Genomic DNA, 8603 nt, shown 5'->3' with positions numbered 1-8603 from the left:
GCAAAACAAGCAAATATTTAATATTAATGACATAACGTTCATTATGCTTCAGCCTGTCTAGCCTCTACTAAACGTGTGGGCTCAAGCCGGGTCTCTGCCCACGGGACCCGGCATGACTCAGCCCGAAAGAGCGACGCGGGCCCGCCTTCTGTAAAATGAGTGACTGCCACATTGTCTCTCCATCCCAATGTTGTGCACAGGGGTGTCATCAATGTTACGAGCCTGTTCACTGACAGGGTAGTCCATTGGGAAGGTCTCCTCATCAAAAGCACCTTAAACCAGCCTTGTAGCGCTGCTCCTCTGGTTTGATGTTCAGCAGCTCTACTATGCAGCTGGCTGAGCCTCTTGGAGCTGTGGCTCGGTTAACGTTAACGGGGTTGACTCAGTGCATTCCTCTTGGTCAGCTGGTGAAGCAGCAGGTCCGTGACCTGTCCCAGTATACTCGACCAAATTATGACGTGATGCTAATTTTTATTGTTGACGTAATTGATTTCGTCAACTAATCATTGCAGCCGTAACATTAATGATTGGTCAGTCAACTAATTATTAATTCTACATCATTTCTAGATGACAGACATAGACCTGGAAGATCTAACCTAACCCATCTGAATTATACAATTCTACATCAAGCAGTGATTAATTTTTATTCACTAAAGGTTTGTGTGTATTAAAAACGTGTGCAAACGTAACTGCACGCACAGACACACGTGGAACCTGATCGGTTACATGCTGCAATTCCGACATGCCGCTATTTCGACATTGACTTCTAATTGTCGGAATAGCGGCATTAACATTATTTTTTAAGCGTCCCACTATTCCGACATTTTTTTTTTTCATTGTCGGAGTAGCGGCACTTTACTATTTTTCAAACATTCCGCTTTTCCGACATTGATTACGTTATAGTCAGAGTGTCCTTCTGATTTATTTTTTTATTTATTTATTTTTTCATCTGAGACACTGTTTCTCATACACAAATACATAGGCCTATTAGAGAAGAAAAAACAAACCCTCCAAGTTTAAAAACACACCGGCAACAGCGCACACTGATCTGCAGAGCTGAGACTGTTATTATTCTGTCACCTGAGTTTATCCTGCTGCTTTACATCGTTTTAACATAGGTAAAAGAAGAAAAAAAAGATTGTCTGGAATAAAGGGGCAGATTACATAAGATTATTCTTTTTTCTGCTCCCTTTTGTTGAGATTTGGAAGGTTTTTGCCTGATTTATTGCCCGATGCCATGTCCCCCCCCCCTCCGCCCGTTGTCTTCGTTGTCACTTTGTTGTCGCTCCACAGAGCGCACATGGCTAATTAATATGCACGTGCTGACCATATGGTTGTGTCTAAGCATTCCGGGGACGGAGGTGTGGATTCTTGGATCCAGTTATCAAAGTTGAGGTGCAGAGTTGTGCACGCACAGTTTGATAGATCTGAAAAAGGTGTAAATATTTTGTGTGTCTTTTCCCCGTAGGCCTAAGCAAAACATTTAGTAGCAGCAGTTTTACACTGCTTACTTACAGTTTTGATAAATAAGGCCCCAGGCCCTAAGCCCAGAGCCCAGACGCTCACAGCTGCAGCTCCGCGGCTCATCCGCGGCGCTGTCCGTGGTGCTGAAGGTCACAGGTTAACTTGACAAACAAACTGCAGCATAGTTCTGTTTGTTTATCATGTGTGTCAGTTTTGTTTGCGACTTGATAGTTGAGTTGTTGAGATTAAGAACATCACTCCCTCATCAAACCAGTGATAGACATGCTGAAAAGAAAAGAGAGAGAGAGACGCGCATGGGTATCGCATCTGTAAAAAAATAAAAATAAAATAAAAATAAAAAAGACGTGTCGGAATAGCGGTATCAAAAAGTGTCGGACTACCGGCATGTCTAGATAGAGGGATATCGTAATAGCGGGATGTCTAAATAGTGACATGTCGGAATAGCGGGATGTCTGAATAGCGGGCGGACCCCAACCTGATCTACTAACCAGACGCACAGAAGATTGCGTCTCTCAAATGGGCAAAATAGCACGTGCGATCCATTTAGCGTGTTTGCCTTGATGAATATGTAAATATGGGTGTTTCAGCCAGAACGCACAAAATACTGGGAGGAGTGGATGCAAATAGATTTATTTAGCGCGCGCAATGTGATTTACCAAACCAGGAAGAGACTGCGGTGGCTGTTTTTGCGTCTTTATTTACCACGTCTGAATACCATGTACTAACTGATACAACTTTGCCAAAGCTTACGCGTTTATTGGTTTGATAACTGCCAGAGCCGCATAATCTTACATCTCTGCATTTCCTCACGTCTGGGTAATTCTGTAACAGTTTTTCAGCCGTGTTAAAAGTCTTTTCCGCGCCATTACGCACGTCTCTCCTCCAGTGCACTCCTCTCCTCTCCAGTACCTGGTCGCTCAGCTCCGTCTCTCAGTCCGGGACTGCTGCCTTCACCCGTCTTTGATCCCTCTGGTCAATGGTCAGAGCGTTTAGATCCGTGTGTCCCACCTGAGCTCTCTATTAATGCACTAGATCATGGGCGGCGCACACACACACACACACATATTATAGGTGTGTGATTGTCGCTGCAGCTGCTGCCTGTTCGTCACTATATGATGAGTTGGGCCCTGTAGCAATTTGTGTTTATTTATCTAAACAGAGCGCGAGAGAGATGAACACACATGCTGTCATTGTATGCATCGGATCAAATGTCATTCTGTCCCTTCGTCCATCCAGCTCTCTGTCCACTCTCTCCATGGCGTTAACGATTACCACGCGCAAAACCCTCATTTACATATTGTTTGCACGTGTTTTCATTTAGCGGGTTACTCTTAGTAGATCAACTGTTTTGCGTGCGCTAAACAAACACGCAATATTTTAGCGGGTGCAAACTATTTAGCGCCTGTTATCTGGGACCTTAGTAAATCCGGCCCTTAATAGTAAATTTAAGACCATCTTTAATATGCTAATTGGCCAGGAGGGTATAATCCCAAACTCAAGGGTACTTTCAGCATACAGGAGGAACAAGAATTTGAGGGGTATTCTGGTCCAAGGCCAAGCCCAATTACCATCATTAACATCTAGAAAATAGAACAATAATAGGAGACCAGCTTCCTAATTTTTTGGATGGTCCCTGATCTATGACCTTTGTTGTTTTGGAAATATTTATTTTGTTTATCTTTGCCATTATAATATTTTTTGTTCATGTCTCTATAATCAATTCATTTAATTTGACTCATTTTACCCTAAACTTAACCAATGGAAATTCATGCCTAACCCTAAGCAGTGATTTATTTTTTGCTAGCCTTATACCAATATTTTACCCTAAACCTAACCAAGGGGAAATTCATGCCTAAACCTGGGACTACGGGAAGGAAGGACCGTGCACCTACCTTTTCCTTCGGGAGGGGGAATACATTCCCCTATCCAAGCCTTACGCTAAAACTGCAAAGCATCTAGAGCATGCACATGAAAACAACCTGATGTGGCCAAAGCCCTAAGCTTTCCAAAAGGATCAAAATAAAGAAAACAGCTGGATTTCATTCGCAACAGAGGGAACTATGCTCACAGCGCTGCTTTTATGAAGTCAGCAACAGGTGAACTTGCGCCATTTAAAATGCCACCTAAGGCAGGTCAGGAAGTGATTTTATGCATTGTGCTTATTGTCAAGGAACAGTTCTGTGATGACATATGTGTACTTGTGGACTTAAACCTGGATCAGTCAAACCCAAACCAGGAAGCCACATGTGGCTATGATGGCAAAACAAACATGTTCATGATTCCATCACTAGGAAACAAACATGAGCATTCTCTGGTTAAAGTAAGCAAACTGTTAAAAGCTCAGGCTTTAATCTCCAACAACAAAGAAATGGTCAAGAATGCCAGTGATTTTCAAGATTTCCATCAGGAAAAGAGGGATGAGATGATCTGAGCCATACCACTGAAAGGTTACATGCTGCTATTCCGACATGCCGCTATTTCGACATTGACTTCTAATTGTCGGAATAGCGGCATTAAAATTATTTTTCAAGCGTCCCACTATTCCGACTTTTTTTTTTCATTGTCGGAGTAGCAGCACTTTTCAAACATTCCGCTTTTTCGACGTTGATTGATTACGTTATAGTCAGACGTGTCCTTTTGATTTTTTTTATTCCCCCCCCCCCCATCTGAAACATTGTTTCTCACACACAAATACATAGGCCTATCAGAGAGGAGAAAAAACAAACCCTCCAAGTTTAAAAACACACCGGCAGCAGCATCCACTGATCTGCAGCTACTGAGACTGTTACTATTCTGTCACCTGAGTTAACGTGTGTTTGGAGCTGACGAGAGAATAAAGAGTGAAACAACGTGGCCCTGAGGAGGAACTGTGAAGGACTCAGCTGTAATGGAAAATGACCTAAACCGAGTCCAGTAGAGCTGTAACTGTGTTAGAGAGGCGTTCAAAGTAGGCTTGGGCGGTATTACGGTAATACCGTAAACTGCAGGTGTTTAAAAATAGCAACGGTATCAGTTTTAATACCGTCATGAAAAAATGCAATGCACTTATACAGGAGATAAGGATTAAATATTAAATAAAAGTAATTTAATGTCTAAAATTGATTATATGTCCAGTAGCACTTATGTGTGGTTGAATTTTCAGTTAGTTTAATATGTTAATATGGGGGGGTCCGCGGCATGGAGCGGTGAGCGGGGCCGGCTCTACGCAGGGGCAAGAGGGGGCAGTGCCCCCCCAAATAAATGTCTTGCCCCCTCAAATCCAAATTTTAGAAGTTGAGAAAGCACATTTTAATATACTCAAAAAATGTGTATAATAGCCTACTAAAGAGAAAGAAGTTAAGTTGGGGGTCCGCCCGCTATTCAGACATCCCTCTGTCTAGACATGCCGGTAGTCCGACACTTTTTGATACCGCTATTCCGACAAGTCGTCTTTTTTTTTTCTTTTCTTTTTTTTTTTTTACAGCTGCGATACCCAAGGCGCGTCTCTCTCTCTCTTGATGAGGGAGTGATGTTCTTAATCTCAACAACTAAACTATCAAGTCACAAACAAAACTGACACACATGATAAACAAACAGCAGTTTGTTTGTCAAGTTAACCTGTCACCTTCAGCACCACAGACAGCGCCGTGGATGAGCCGCGAGCAGAGCGTCTGGTTCTGGGCTTAGGGCCTGGGGCCTCATTTATCAAAACGGTAAGTAAGCAGTGTAAAACTGCTGCTACTAAATGTTTTGCTTAGGCCTACGGAGAAAAGACACCCAACATATTTACACCTTTTTCAGATCTATCAAACTGTGCGTGCATAACTCTCCGCAATTTCACTTTGATAAATCAAACTGGATCCAAGAATGGTGCACACTTGAACACACCTCATATTCCGCCCCCGGAACGTCTAGACACAACCATATATGGTCAGCACGTGCATATTAATTAGCCATGTGCGCTCTGTGGAGCGACAACAAAGTGACAACGAAGACAACGGGCAGAGGGCGGGGGAAAGAAAGCGAGATAGCTACACGGCATCTCTAACATCCTTCACAGTTCCTCCTCAGGGCCGCGTTGTCTCACTCTTTATTCTCTCGTCAGCTCCAAACACACGTGCACCTCGTTAACTCAGGTGACAGAATAATAACAGTCTCAGTAGCAGATCAGTGTGCGCTGCTGCCGGTGTGTTTTTAAACTTGGAGGGTTTGTTTTTTTCTTCTCTAATAGGCCTATGTATTTGTGTATGAGAAACAGTGTCTCAGATGAAAAAAAAAAAATCAGGACACGTCTGACTATAACGTAATCAATGTCGGAAAAGCGGAATGTTTGAAAAATAGTAAAGTGCCGCTACTCCGACAATGAAAAAAAAAATGTCGGAATAGTGGGACGCTTGAAAAATAATGTTAACTCATTGAGTGCCGCGCTCCTTTCCAAAGTTTTAGTCAAGTGTACCGGCAATTTAGACCATTTTTGACTTTTTATTTTAGAGCCATAGTGTATTCTATATTATTGCCACCAACACATACTGTAGCTCAATTGAAAGGTTTAACTTTATGCTTCAAGTGACCACAAACCGTTTGTTTCTACGTGCCTCCGTTCCTGAGAAAAGTCAAGCTAAACATGGCTTCACCAAAATCCCTCCTTTTTTTCTAGAAAAGGAGATAGAGCGTCTTTTATGAAAGGTGCTCTGTTTGTGCCTGTCGCTCTTCTGACACTCGCATTTCTGGATCAAAGGGCTCGTATAAGATAAATATATACAACAATTGTTGTTCTATTCACAAAACCACCATCGGGGGCGGGGGGGGCGCCACTAAACAACAATAACACAGACGCACCGTGCCGTGTCACAGCCTCTCGCCGCGGAACGTGAGGCTCTGCCGGCCACAGCGGCTCGCGAACACCGGTCCCGCGGTCCGTCTGTGGTACGGGTCGGTGACGGCGGTCTGCTTTGGTCCAGAGACCATCAGATTTTACCGCGGGAGGACTTTGGGGAGGACACGGTGTTGCTCCAGATGAAGACCGGGCGGACTGTGGGCTGAGAGCTTCGTGTTTCTGCTCTGAGCTGCTGGAGCAGCTGGAGCAGGAGCGCAGGTGAGGGCGGAGCAGCAGCGGAGCAGCTGCTGCATCTGCATGCAGAACTCCGTTTGCAGAAGCTGAGTTATGATAAAAACTTCCAGATCATGAGCTGTCATGTGACTTTGATCGTCATCTATTTCAGTTCTCCTCGTCGTAGAGTCCCCAAATTTACATATAATGTGTATTAAAGTGTCTATTTTCATAATTTAAAAAAAAAGCAAAAAACGAAAAATTCCGTTTTTGGCACTCAACGCATGGGAACGAAAAACGAGAAATTACGTGGTTGGCACTCAATGAGTTAATGCCGCTATTCCAACAATTAGAAGTCAATGTCGAAATAGCGGCATGTTGGAATAGCAGCATGCAACCTACAAGTTGACAAAATTATCTGCAGTAGCACAGACCCCCCTCTCATGAGCGTAACTGCTCATTTTATCGACAATAACTGGGAGAGAGTCCAGGTTGTGTTAAATGTGAAGGCAATGTTTGGGTCCCACACAGGACAATACATCAGTGAGACTTTCCTGAGCTTACTAAAAGAATGGGACATTGACACACAGCGCGTCCACCTGGTGCTGAGGGACAACGGCGCAAACATGAACAAGGGCATGAGGCTTGCAGAGATGCCTGGCATGGGCTGTTGTGCTCACACCTTGCAGCTAGTCATTAATGATGGTCTCAACTCCCAAAGAATGGTGGGGGACATACTGGCAAAATTTAAAATAATAGCCACACACTTCAATCACTCAGTTGTCGCACAGCAACGACTCTCTGTCATTCAGAAGGAGGTTGGTGTCCCTCAGCATTCCATTATCCAGGCAGTGCCAACGAGGTGGAACTCCTCTCTTCATATGATCGCCAGGATTCTGGAGCAAAGGAGGGCCATCACAGTTTATTCTAGTGACCATGGCCATTTTGTATGTCCAACTGCAGAGGAGTGGGACCTGGCAGCCAAACTGGCGGAGACCCTGACACCGTTGGAGGAAATTACTCTGGAAATGAGCAAAGCAGATACCTCTGCATCCTGCATTATACCCTGTACAGCGGTGCTCAAGTGTCTGCTGGAAGCAGAGGGACCGAGCACATCAGGAATTAAGACTCTGAGGAAGACCATGCTTGAGAGTCTGGAGAAGAGGTTTTCCCAGGTGACAAAGAAGTGGTACTCGCATGCCTACTCGACCCTCGATACAAGGAGCGACCCGTCGGCACAGACACTCGCTCAGGCTAAAGCTTGGCTCACAGAAGAGGAAGCTGACCCAACACCAGAAACTGCTGGAAATGAAGAGGGAGACCCCAAAAGACCGAGAATTGAGCAGGGCCAGGCCCACAGTCTTCTCGACAGTTTATATGACAACATGCTCACTTCAACGAGCCAGGACCAGGCACCTGAGGGGATCCTTGAAGAGCTTGAGAGGTACACAAGGGAGGCTGTCATTGACAGAAAAAAAGGGAATCCACTGGAGTGGTGGAAAAACAACAGTTGCCGCTTCAAGAAGCTGTCCAGCCTTGCTAGGAGATACCTCTCATGTCCACCCTCCTCTGTACCGAGTGAGAGGGTGTTCAGCACCATCGGTAACATTTACGATGAGAAGCGCAGATCCCTCAAGGGAGAAAATGCAGAAAAGCTGTGCTTCCTACATTACAACCTTCCATTGCTGAATTGGGAGTATTAAGAGCAACTCACAGTTGGGAGCATTAAGGCCTAGTCCACACGAACACGGGTATTTTTGAAACCGAACTTTTCTGGACCCCGGTTAAAAAAAATTCGCGTCCACACCAACGGTGTGATAAAAAATAACTCCGTCCACATGAAACCGCAAATCCGTCTTCATGTGCATTCCAAAGCAGTAGGTGGTGATATCACTCCTAACAGGAAAGCAGCTATAACTTGTACAGAGAGAGTGGAGGCTCAAACAGCTCAAACTGACCGGCACCGCGAGTCCGCGCTACTAACACACCCCGCCCGTAATCTCTTGTTTAGGATACGAAAATACACAAATACACACATCGTAACGACAATCCATCGATCCACTGATTGATTCTGAAAGGCTTCATTTAA

At 44.5% G+C, this 8603-nt stretch overlaps 1 pseudogene; it reads left to right on the top strand.

The window, feature by feature from the left end:
* The first annotated feature begins 6957 nt into the window (after positions 1 to 6957).
* On the top strand, positions 6958 to 8217 carry LOC146975098 (zinc finger BED domain-containing protein 4-like; annotated as a pseudogene).
* The last annotated feature ends 386 nt before the right edge of the window (positions 8218 to 8603 follow it).

This window comes from Trachurus japonicus, chromosome 14 (genome assembly GCF_045865225.1).
Source record: "Trachurus japonicus isolate A0001 chromosome 14, Traja_1.0".
Classification (NCBI taxonomy): Eukaryota; Metazoa; Chordata; class Actinopteri; order Carangiformes; family Carangidae; genus Trachurus; species Trachurus japonicus.
This window is presented reverse-complemented; position numbering and strand designations above follow the sequence as displayed.